Consider the following 11,237-nt stretch of genomic DNA (forward strand, 5'->3'; position numbering starts at 1 on the left):
AGATCTCCTTGGCGGGCTGGGGCACAGTGCGATGTTCGACGCAGCATGTGAACGGAGCAAGAGCACAAAGTGGCCTGTCTTGAAATATGCTTTCCGGTTATTGGTTGCATGTCAAAAATCAACAGTTAAGCACTTTAGCGTCCTGTTAATATAAAGATGAAATTTACAACTTTCACATACATAAAAACCAGTTTCTTACTTCTTGAGTCGTGGCCAAGAACATACGCAGAAATGTGGCACACGCAGCCGGCTTCGCGCACGCTCCCGAACAAAGCTGGCACCGGTCTAGCTCGACCATGAGCGGATGCACTTCGTTCCCTTCAAGTATAGCCCGACGTACCTTTCTTTTGTCGTGTTACCATCTGCGCTCGTGTGTTGTAGGGTAAATGTTTTAAAATACGGATTGATCCCACCGTTGTAGTTGTGGTAAGATTGAACGACCCGTACAAAAACTCCGGCTAGGCGGAAGAATGCCTCGGCTATGTAAAAAGACCTGCATATTGAATGGATGGGTGAATGTGAAGTCATGTTTTGGTGATTTTCGGTAGGAATTGATTAGAAAACACTTTTGCTTTTATTATCCCACGAAAAATGGGATCGGGTAAAAGCGGATAATTGTGATACAATTATTCACACGTAGTAATCTTGTTTCAGTCCCAATAAAATGAAAATATCTTTTCGCCTTGTGACTTAATACAGCTATTGCTTGTTACCTTTTAGCGGGATTATGCTTTTAAACAGACCCGCCGCGGTGGCACAGTGGCTAAGGCGCAGTGCTGCTCAGCCGAAAGGTAGCGGGTTCGACTCCCGGCCACGGCGGCCGCTTTCATGGTAGAGGCGACAGGCGAAAACGCCCGTGTGTTCGAGATTTCGGCGCGTGTCGAACATCCATAGGTGGCAAAAATATCCGGAGCACTCCACTATGGCGCGCCTCATAGCCTGTGTGGCGTTAGCCTGTAGAACTTCTGAATCAATCAAACAATTTATCCAGTGGGAGTGGCGGCACGGACGCAACAATGTCGCGTAACCATGCCTGGATCGCTTTGCAGGTTTTGCCACTTTTTGCAAGCTACGCGCTATCAACCAGCGCCCCTGGATTCCTGCCGTCGTCATCATGGGTTGAAATTGGTGACGCTATCGGAACCGGCCAATGAACTCCTTCCTTCAAGGGGATGCACGTCACCAGCAGACTCACGGCATATAAAGCCCTTCCTGGACGGAAGCGCCTTCAGTGGGAGTGGCGGCACGGACGCAACAATGTCGCCTAACCATGCCTGGATCGCTTTGCAGGATTTGCAACTTTTTGCAAGCTACGCGCTATCAACCAGCGGACCTGGATTCCTGCCGTCGCCATCGTGGGTTGAAATTGGTGACGCTATCGGAACCGACCAATGGACTCCTTCAAGGGGATGCACGTCACCAGCAGACTCACGGCATATAAAGCCCTTCCTGGACGGAAGCGCCTTCAGTGGGAGTGGCTGCACGGACGCAACAATGTCGCCTAGCCATGCCTGGATCGCTTTGCAGGTCGGTTTTTACTCGCCTACTTCGCAGTTTCGTTCGAACTGCCCTAGTCTTATGGTGCTCCCAAAAGGCTGTTCAGAACTTTGGAGTATACTGTGGGCTGGTTTTGCAATTTTGCTTTCTGGGGACATCGAGACCAATCCTGGTCCCACGGTAGAAGAATTACTTGAATCAATTCTAGCAAAACAAACCACCATAGAAAAGAGACTTGGCGATATCGAAGAAAAATTGGATTTGATCTCTGACCACTCCGCCAAGTTGGTTTCCTTAGAGGGCACTGTGCGAAACCTTGAGAATGTAATTCAGCGTCAGCAAGACAGGTTGAATAAAATGGAGGATAGAGCTAAAAAAAACAATCTACTAGTTTTTGGCATTCCAGAGAGTGCAGATGAAACTAGAGAGGCCATTGAACAGAAGGTACTTAAAGCTGTGTTTACTGATCGCCTTGGCGTCCAGGGTTCGTCAGTGGAACGTATACATACATAGGCTGGGCAAAATGCTCTCAGATCGAGAGCTACCTGTGATCTTTTTAATTTTTTTTTTAATTTTTTTAATGATTTTTTAATTTCAACGAAACGGTGGAAGTCTTTAAGAATTGTAAGAAGCTGAAGAGAACGAATATAAGTATATCGGATGATGACTCGCAAGAAACACACAAGAAAAGAAAGCTCCTTTGGCTCTCCGCTCAAACTTACAAGCAAAACGGCGCGAAAGTTAGACTCGTTAACGATAAGCTGTTCATCAACGATCATGCCTACACGTGGGACATTCAGTGTAATCTTCGTGTACAACTTCCACCTCACCAAGGCACTGCCCCTAGTGAATCTGGCCGTCACGATTGACACTCAGAACCATCCGAACTAAGGATAATCAACGTAAATGCCCGAAGCGTTGTTAATAAAACCGAACCGCTGGAGTGCTTATCTTTGCTACATGACCCACACTTGATTGCGGTGACAGAAACCTGGCTAAATAAAGATATAAGCAGTGATGAAGTTTTCCCTAAATCGTTTAACGTTCTTCGTACAGACCGAGCGGCAAGGGGTGGGGGTGTGGCATTGCTAATAAAAGATAACTCAGATACGAGCCCTTGCCGTTAATCAACACGCATGAAAGTGTGTGGTGCAAGCTTTTTGTGGGCGATGTAATCTTAGTAATTGCAGTAGTGTATTGGCCCCCCGGAAGTCCCATAGACTTTCTTATTCAGCTAGATGACCACTTATCAGAGCTAACTAATGACAGAAGCAGACGTATGCTTACCGGGGACTTTAATATATCTGATGTAAACTGGGATGCTAGGATTGCGGGGCCCACAGAGCGGACGCACGCTGACACTATGCAAGAGATAATGACCAAACATAGCCTAATTCAAGTTGTAAACGGGTCGACCCGAATACAGGGACAATGCCAGAATACCCTTGACTTATTATTCTGATCAGATGAAACGTTCAGGTATGAAGTCGACATCAAAGACGGAATTTCTGATCATGAAGTTGTAGTAGCTAGTCTCAGAATTAAACATAAAATAAACAAAGTCAAAACTCCAACTGTGAACGTTTATGATTTCGAAAATGCCGACGACGTATCAATTCTTGATTACCTTGAATTGGCTCTTGACAGAATGCCGCAGGAAGACGATGCGATTTCACTCTGGGCGTACTTCAGGTATGAAGTCGACATCTGTCGTTGGCCACTGCATTTCCCGATTTGTGCCCCTAAAACGTAAGCGTGTTAAACGAGCCAACGCTTGCATAACGCGAAATCTCATTCATATAAAAAGAAGGCTAAAGCGCGCGCGAAAAAAACCTACGAAAAATCGCACGTTGATAGCACAGCTTAGTGTCGTAGTGCGAAAAGAGTTGAAGGAAGCTAAAACTCAATTCTTCCGTAATACATTGACCAAATATATGAAAGATTCGCCTCAGAAAACGTGGCGGTACCTATCTGGTAATAAACCCTCAATAAACGCAGTTTTAGTGAATGGGAACATTTGAAGTCAGCTGACAGACATTACGCAGGCTTTCACCAATTTTTTCGGGTCCGTTTCCACTGCGAAGACGACTATGAATTTCGCGGAAGAGCAAACCGGGGATTTAAGGGATAGTGTTGTTATGTCGCAAGAAGGTGTGCTTGCGTTGCTGGTAAACTTGGATGTAAAGAAATCATGCGGGCCTGATATGATACCAAATGCATTTCTGAAGCGATAATTTGAATGGGTGTCCTTTTTCTTGTTAGAATTTTCAACGTGTCGTTGCAGAAGGCCGTTGTTCCGGGTGAATGGCTTCTGGAGAGAATCGTGCCGATATTTAAAACAGGAGACCGACTGCATGTGGAAAATTACCGCCCAATTTCGATTACGTGTGCAGTATGCAAAATGTTAGAGCACATAATCAGTAAATATTTAGTCGAATACATTGTAAACAACAACTTTTTTTATTCGAAACAACATGGGTTTCGCAGGCGGCTCTCAACTGTAAGTTGTAACACAATTATTTGAAATTTCGCATTGCTTCGCCGAAGCCATCAACTCGAAAGAGCAGATTGACGCAGTTTGAATTGACCTTTCGAAAGCTTTTGACAGAGTTTGCCATGTGAAACTTATTAATAAGTTGTATGGTTTCGGTATTAATCCGGGGATTATTCGTTGGATTCAGGCCTACTTACATAACAGGCAACAGTTTGTTGAAATTGTTGGCGAACGGTCATCCAGTTTACCCGTAACATCCGGAGTACCTCAAGGGTCTGTTTTGGGGCCTATTTTATTTCTTTTGTATGTCAATGACATTGCGGACTCTGTGCATCCATCTATTGAAGTGAGATTATTCGCTGACGACTATTTGCTGTTTTGTCGCGTAAAGAGCGTTCGGGATTAGGAACTGTTGAATGATTCTTTGAAAGTTGTGCATGATTGGTGTGTGCAGTGGAGTATGCAGATAAATTATGGAAAATGTGCTTGTATAACAGTTACACAGAAGAAGTCTCCTTTGAATTTTAACTATGCCATGAATGATACAGATATTAAGCGAACGAATAAGCTAAAGTACCTTGGTCTCACAATTTCTGCAAATTTGAATTGGAATGAACATATTGATAATATATGTGGTACTGCCCAAAAAAGCTAGGTTTTCTGAGACGAAGGCTCAGCGATGCAACTGCGGAGGTTAAGCTGATGGCATACAAAACGTTCGTGCGGCCAACTCTCGAATATGGAAGTATAATTTGGGACCCGTATCAGCAGTATCAAATAAATAAGCTTGAGCGAGTTCAACAAATAGCTGCCAGGTTTATTTATACAGAATATCACAGAAATCAGTCGGTGACGGCCTCACTTGCGAAGGCAGAACTTCCGTTACTGGCCCCGCGCAGAAAAATGGCAAGACCTAAATTCTTTCACGAACTGCACAACGGCAAATTAAAGTTACGTCCTAAGTTATATCTGCAAATTCCCACACGAGTCTCTCCTCGCATCAATCATCCGTATGCTGTTTGCCTTATTCTCCAAAGGTTGATATTTTTAAGCATTTCTTTCTTGTTAAACCAATTGTAGACTGGAACAACCTTGACCAGCGAGTGTTTGTGGAACCAAATACCACTGATAGCTTTGTGAAACACTTGGAAATATTTCGAAAATAATACTGAGTTCTTTTCTTGTCCTTCGTCTGCAGTGTGACTTGAGCAGTTTTTGTGCGTGTGAGTGTTGTTTATGATGTACTTGCCCACTCCTGTAACAGCCCGTAAGGGCTAACAGTATCTGAAATAAATAAATGAAATAATCAACACTCTGTAAAGTCATCGAATATGAAAGAATGGTTACTGAATACTGCTTGTATTAGAAATGAATTTAAGGGTGATCGACGACTCGCAAAATTCAACGTCTATTCTCCCAATGAGCGGTTGAAAAATAATGGCGAATAAAAGCGTGATCTGGTGTTTGCAAAAGCAATTGTATTCTTACCCATAGTTTGACCACTGGATTGTAGTTACAACGCCGATGTTTTGTTTGTTGCCGGGATAGTGTGGTTACTACCCGAATTCATAATTCATTTAATTTGGCAGGATGCTGAACGTGGATGAATTTAACCAAGCAAGCGGAAGAACACCTTGTTCACAGGTTCGGAGGAAGGGTTGACAGCTGGAGCTTGACAGCTGATTATGCCTACTGGACTGAAAAACACTACAAGCAATCTGAGTAAGCTTATTTCAGGCCTGTTGGCATTACAGTGCTCGTGATTAATGGTTGTTGTCTTGTATTTGGTTGAGTACAAACTACTCGTAGTACCCTGCGATCCCTTGATGGGCCTGTGTACTAAAAACACTGAGGGTTGCAACACTTGCTTAGGTATTTTTTACTTGCCTATAACTGGTTCCCCGTTCAGCTACGCAGGATTAGGAACTCCTGTCTCCTGCTGCATGCGTATGATTATGGGAAACGGCTGGAACTGAACCGTTACTGGACCTGTCCCGAAATACATTTAAGAAAGATGGAATGCTCAAACGACTGCTTACTGATTTTAAGTTCAATTTCGGATGGTGTTATGGATAACCATCAGTCGCAATTTAATAATAAATGGCCTCCAGTGTAGCCGTGTGGTTACAGACAGTCACAATAGATGGCGCGCGCTATTTGAACGCGTGACATCCGTTCTGGCAGTGATATTCCGTGTGATAATCAGCTTGATAATCAGCTTGACAGCTGATTATGCCTACTGGACTGAAAAACACTACAAGCAATCTGAGTAAGCTTATTTCAGGCCTGTTGGCATTACAGTGCTCGTGATTAATGGTTGTTGTCTTGTATTTGGTTGAGTACAAACTACTTGTAGTACCCTGCGATCCCTTGATGGGCCTGTGTACTAAAAACACTGAGGGTTGCAACACTTGCTTAGGTATTTTTTACTTGCCTATAACTGGTTCCCCGTTCAGCTACGCAGGATTAGGAACTCCTGTCTCCTGCTGCATGCGTATGATTATGGGAAACGGCTGGAACTGAACCCTTACTGGACCTGTCCCGAAATACATTTAAGAAAGATGGAATGCTCAAACGACTGCTTACTGATTTTAAGTTCAATTTCGGATGGTGTTATGGATAACCATCAGTCGCAATTTAATAATAAATGGCCTCCTAGTGTAGCCGTGTGGTTACAGACAGTCACAATAGATGGCGCGCGCTATTTGAACGCGTGACATCCGTTCTGGCAGTGATATTCCGTGTGGCGAATTTTTTCTTTCTCGGGAAATTTTCGGCTGTAATTTTGGCCAAAATCGAAAAGAAGGAATTTTGAATGGATTTAGGGCATTACAGGAGTCATGTAGTAAACAAAAAAGTTAATGTCAGCATGCCGGACCTCGGACCATTTATTACTTTGTTTTCTTTTAAACAGTTTCCGCAAAACTTCGTCGTATTGATGCAAAATATCTACACTCGTGTTCGCGCAAGCAACAAACATCCAAAAGTATTTTTAATCAAGTTAATAAATTGGAGGGAGCATGGAGGAAGAATATTTAATGAAAAAGAGCTAGTAAAGCGTGAAGCGGCGGCGGCTGAAAGGCTGACGCCTGTTCGCATGTACAGTCATGGACAATTCAAATGCGAACCGCGGAGCGCGTGGCCGAAGATACCGGTGCCGTCACCTGGCAGCGGCCGTGAAAAACTCACGGACATGCGCAGTTGAGATGAAGGGAGTGAGGCTGCGTGTCCCACTCCGACATGTTGCCCTGTGCTCGCTCGCATGCTTGCTTTGTCACCGCGCCGCAAGAGCGCTGAAATCTGAGCTGTTAGCGAGGCGGCGCAAAATAGTAGGCAACTGCGGTTACTCAGCGCTCGGCGCCCACGATCGGCCGCTCCCCGCCTTTGCCAGCGTCACACAGCTGCGCGTGCGTGGCGCAGTGACTCGAACCAACGACGACCATTGGGACTGGCCCAAAGCCATGTTTAGTGCAGTCAGGAGTTGATCCTGAGGCATTGCATGCATGCCACAAGACCAAAAGAAAATAAATTAGCCCATTGGCAACGACGTCGTAACTCGGTTTATTTCGGCCAGGTAGCAGCTGCACAGTTCCGAGGCATACAGATCGCAGCATGTGGTTTGTGCCAACAACAACATAAACAAATGAGATGACGGTGAGCGACAACCCCAAAACTGCCAATTAGCTGTGGCATTATTAAAAAAAAATGTTAAAAATGCAAGTGTCATGGCAAACAGTCGCCGGGATAGGCAGCAGCCCCTGGACAACAAAGGCAGTGGCGGGAGCTTCCTCGCCGAAATAAACCTAGTTACGACGTCGTTGCCAATGGGCTAATTTATTTTCTTTTGGTCTTTTGGCATGCATGAGACGCCTCAGGATCAACTCCTGACTGCACTAAACATGGCTTTGGGCCAGTCCCAATTGTCGTCGTTGGTTCGAGTCACTGCGCCACGCACGCGCAGCTATGTGACGCTGGCAAATGCGGGGAGCGGCCGATCGTGGGCGCCGAGCGCTGAGTAACCGCAGTTGCCTACTATCTTGCGCCGCCTCGCTAACAGCTCAGATTTCAGCGCTCTGGCGGAGCGGTGACAAAGCAAGCATGCGAGCGAGCAGCGGGCAACATATCGGAGTGCGACGCGCAGCCTCGGTCCCTTCATCTTAACTGCGCATGTCCTTGAGTTTTTCACGGCCGCTGCCAGGTGACGGCACCGGTATCTTCGGCCACGTGCTCCGCGGTTCGCATTTCAATTGTCCATGACTGTACGCCTGCGCAATAGACTAAAAGGTAGTTTGGCAGCCCCTTAGTATGCGTGCTGTCAACAAGATATGCTGCCAGCAGTCCAGGAGCTGACCTAAAAGTACCTCAATTACTCAACAATGTCTCGTGCTTTTTCATATGGGCAGTTTTAACTTAGAGCTTTTACATGCGAAGCAAGTATGCTGTGTAGTATTAAACGGGAAATGCATAGTGAAATGCTTCTGAGCGGTAGATGTCGCGGAATTTATTGCATGTTGAAACTGTTTCTCTGAAGGGCGTCTGAGCCCGGAAGGCTACGTAAGTAAGGTATAGCTGGCGCTAGATAACGCCAGAAAACGAACAGGAAACCACGTAAAGGTGTACCTTTTGCAAAAAGATAATGCACAGAAATGGGCTGGGAATTCTTGGTTAACCTGCGTGAAAAATGCCTTCCACGTAGAGAATAATTCCTAGAAATGGGAATTTGTCTCCCAACTATGAAATATCCCCGTGTTCTGGCCAGGAAAGCAATTTGATCGGGTCGGAGTAAGCGTTAGCGTGCGAGGTCACCCGTGTTGTGTTCGTGAGCTACGTGCGTTGGTAAGCTACGTGTATGTGTTCGCGTTCTTGTGAGGCGACAGATACACGCCACCTTAGGAGATGAGCTCCCCGCTCTAAGCAGTGCTAAGCCAAAGTGGGTCCGGTGGTAGGAGACAACAGCTTCCGGAGACGACAATGTCTGGTGACAGGGCAAAGCAAGCGGTCGCGGATGCTAAGGCTTTGGGATATGTCACTACGGCCTGGCCAAGAGTACTCCGCTGAAAGAAAGAGGGACTGAAAGGAGACGCCTCTTCTAGACATCCTGTTTCTCCCGTAAACATATTTTTCCTTCCCTCCTCTCCATTTCTTCTTTAGGAAGAAGAGCCGAAGATGGGCAAATAACTCGGCAAACTGAGCAAATAACGAGAAGCCAACTTTTAACTGCGGCGCGTGCGGGCACTGGGCCCACTTTTAAGAAACTCCTTTCGCGGACATGGAGGAAGCCGGAACCAAAAAACGCTGCGTGGCAGTGCGAGGATGCCATAGAGTGGCGGCGTTGAAAGCGCAAGTGGCGGAGTGTATGGGAACGGTGGCACAGATGACAAGATGTGGGGCTTGCGAGCAGCTCAATGGCAGTCTCGTTGACATTGAAACGAATAATAAAGAGCTTCGACCACGGGCGGCGAGAGAAAACTTAGTCTACTCCGGTCACGGTTCAAGAACGACGGGAGATATGCTAGCGGATGATGCGACCCCGAAGAACCAAAGGAAGCATAACCTCATAGTCCTCGAAGGACTCCGTGCATGGCGGCAGCGATAGGGACTAGGGGATGGAGAAGCACCAAAGTACGTCATTGCGCAGTCAGCAGGTGATTGCTGTGGCTGAAGGAAGCCACCTCCATTTATAAGTGCGATCCTTAAGTGGAGGAAGCAGCAGAGCACTGGGAGCTACCTGAAGCAAAGAACCTGCTAAGGCCCGCGAAAGCGAGCAGGGGCAGGCGACGATTGGTTGCGCCAGAGGAATACATTAAGTAGACAAAATGATGTGCAGCCGAAGCAGCCGAAAATGCCCTGCGTTCCCAAAGAAATACTAGTAGTGGGAGACGCACAATGTGGCTTTCCTCGCTAAAAATCTGGTGTTCGCTGGAATCCCCGCACGTGTGAGCGCACTACAGCAAACGTGCAAGTGCATGCTTAGCCCAAACGTATTTTGAAGTATGCGCGAGCAGCCAGACCAGCGCACGAAATATGAGTTTTACATGTCGTACTTGCCTACTTGCTGGCGCCGAAAGGCGAAGCGGGGAGCCGCAGTGCGTGATGGCCTTACGGGAGAGGCTGAAGAGTGATGATCTGTTTGATCCCGGAAGGGACGCAGTGGAGAGGCAAGAGCAGAGCTAGATTAGCGATGGCGAATTCACAGCCCAGGAAGCTCTGTGGGAGTCGATGACTTCGGCTTCCGTAGGTGGCAGCAAACAGCTTAGAAGAACACTTCATCACCGACGGAGTCAATTATGGTAGGAAGGGCATCCGAAGGGGGGTTATGGACGCAGGGGCCGCAATCATACGTTTTTCAGTAGTTGAGATTGTGCCGCTGGGTTGCGACGCCCGAGAGTCGGTGGGGAGATCAGAGCATGGGTGTGCAACGCGCGACCTGATAACGTCAGAGAATGGTTCCCATGCTACGCTGATGGGGAACCGACGTTCTGATCGCTACCACTTTGACGTGTGTCACACATGCGAGGCACACCGCAGTCGCAATTTTAAGACCTGGGCCAAAATGTGGCTCCAAAAACACTCGATGGGCCTGGATAGGTATTAAAGAAGTGATACAGGAGCATTTAAACGAATATTGCCAATAATGCGCCCTGCAGGGCGGCATACGCCGAAGGGATCGACGACATAGTTTTCGAAAGATCCAACGACCTGGTCCATGCAACAGCGACGTAGCAGGGATGAACCTCCAAAACCTCCAGTGTCTGGGGAGGGTGTTGGGTAGTCTCATGCACATATGCTTCACTCGCAATGAAGAAAGCCGGTTAGCAGATTCTCCATGGGTTATGTACATACAGTATAACCCCACGTCTACGTTTTTCACAGGATTCGAAAAAAACAACGTGGTGGCCGGGAAACGTATAACGTGAACATGCCGTTAGTACCGCGAAACCATGGAGTTGAGCATTATAACGACACATAAGGCACGGCTAAAACACTAAATAAATTTCCGTGGCATTTACAAGTCTTAAAACGTCTCTGATACAAATATAATGCTTCTTCCGGGACAGTAATATGGCATTGCGTTTCTCCAATTGTTAGATTGCCTTCTGGCTCTCGTCACGCTGAAACAGCTCATGCATCGTCGTACAACGTCTAGTTAAGTTGAGTTCTGCAGTTGAGTTCACTGCCGAGATTGCAAGTCCAAGCGCTTTCGCAATACGTTTTTTTTGCAGGTTGGGTTCCTTGTTGGCTGCCC

General features: G+C 46.7%; 1 long non-coding RNA gene across 1 annotated transcript; it reads left to right on the forward strand.

Moving 5' to 3' along the window:
* The first annotated feature begins 1,247 nt into the window (after positions 1–1,247).
* On the forward strand, positions 1,248–9,374 carry LOC144166531 (uncharacterized). Its single transcript, XR_013321692.1, has 3 exons — positions 1,248–1,527; positions 5,581–5,713; positions 9,143–9,374. It is a non-coding gene; the product is annotated as an uncharacterized LOC144166531 (long non-coding RNA).
* The last annotated feature ends 1,863 nt before the right edge of the window (positions 9,375–11,237 follow it).

The sequence above is a fragment of the Haemaphysalis longicornis genome, unplaced genomic scaffold, assembly GCF_048455015.1.
Source record: "Haemaphysalis longicornis isolate Haplotype H1 unplaced genomic scaffold, Haemaphysalis longicornis Haplotype H1 scaffold_18, whole genome shotgun sequence".
NCBI lineage: Eukaryota > Metazoa > Arthropoda > Arachnida > Ixodida > Ixodidae > Haemaphysalis > Haemaphysalis longicornis.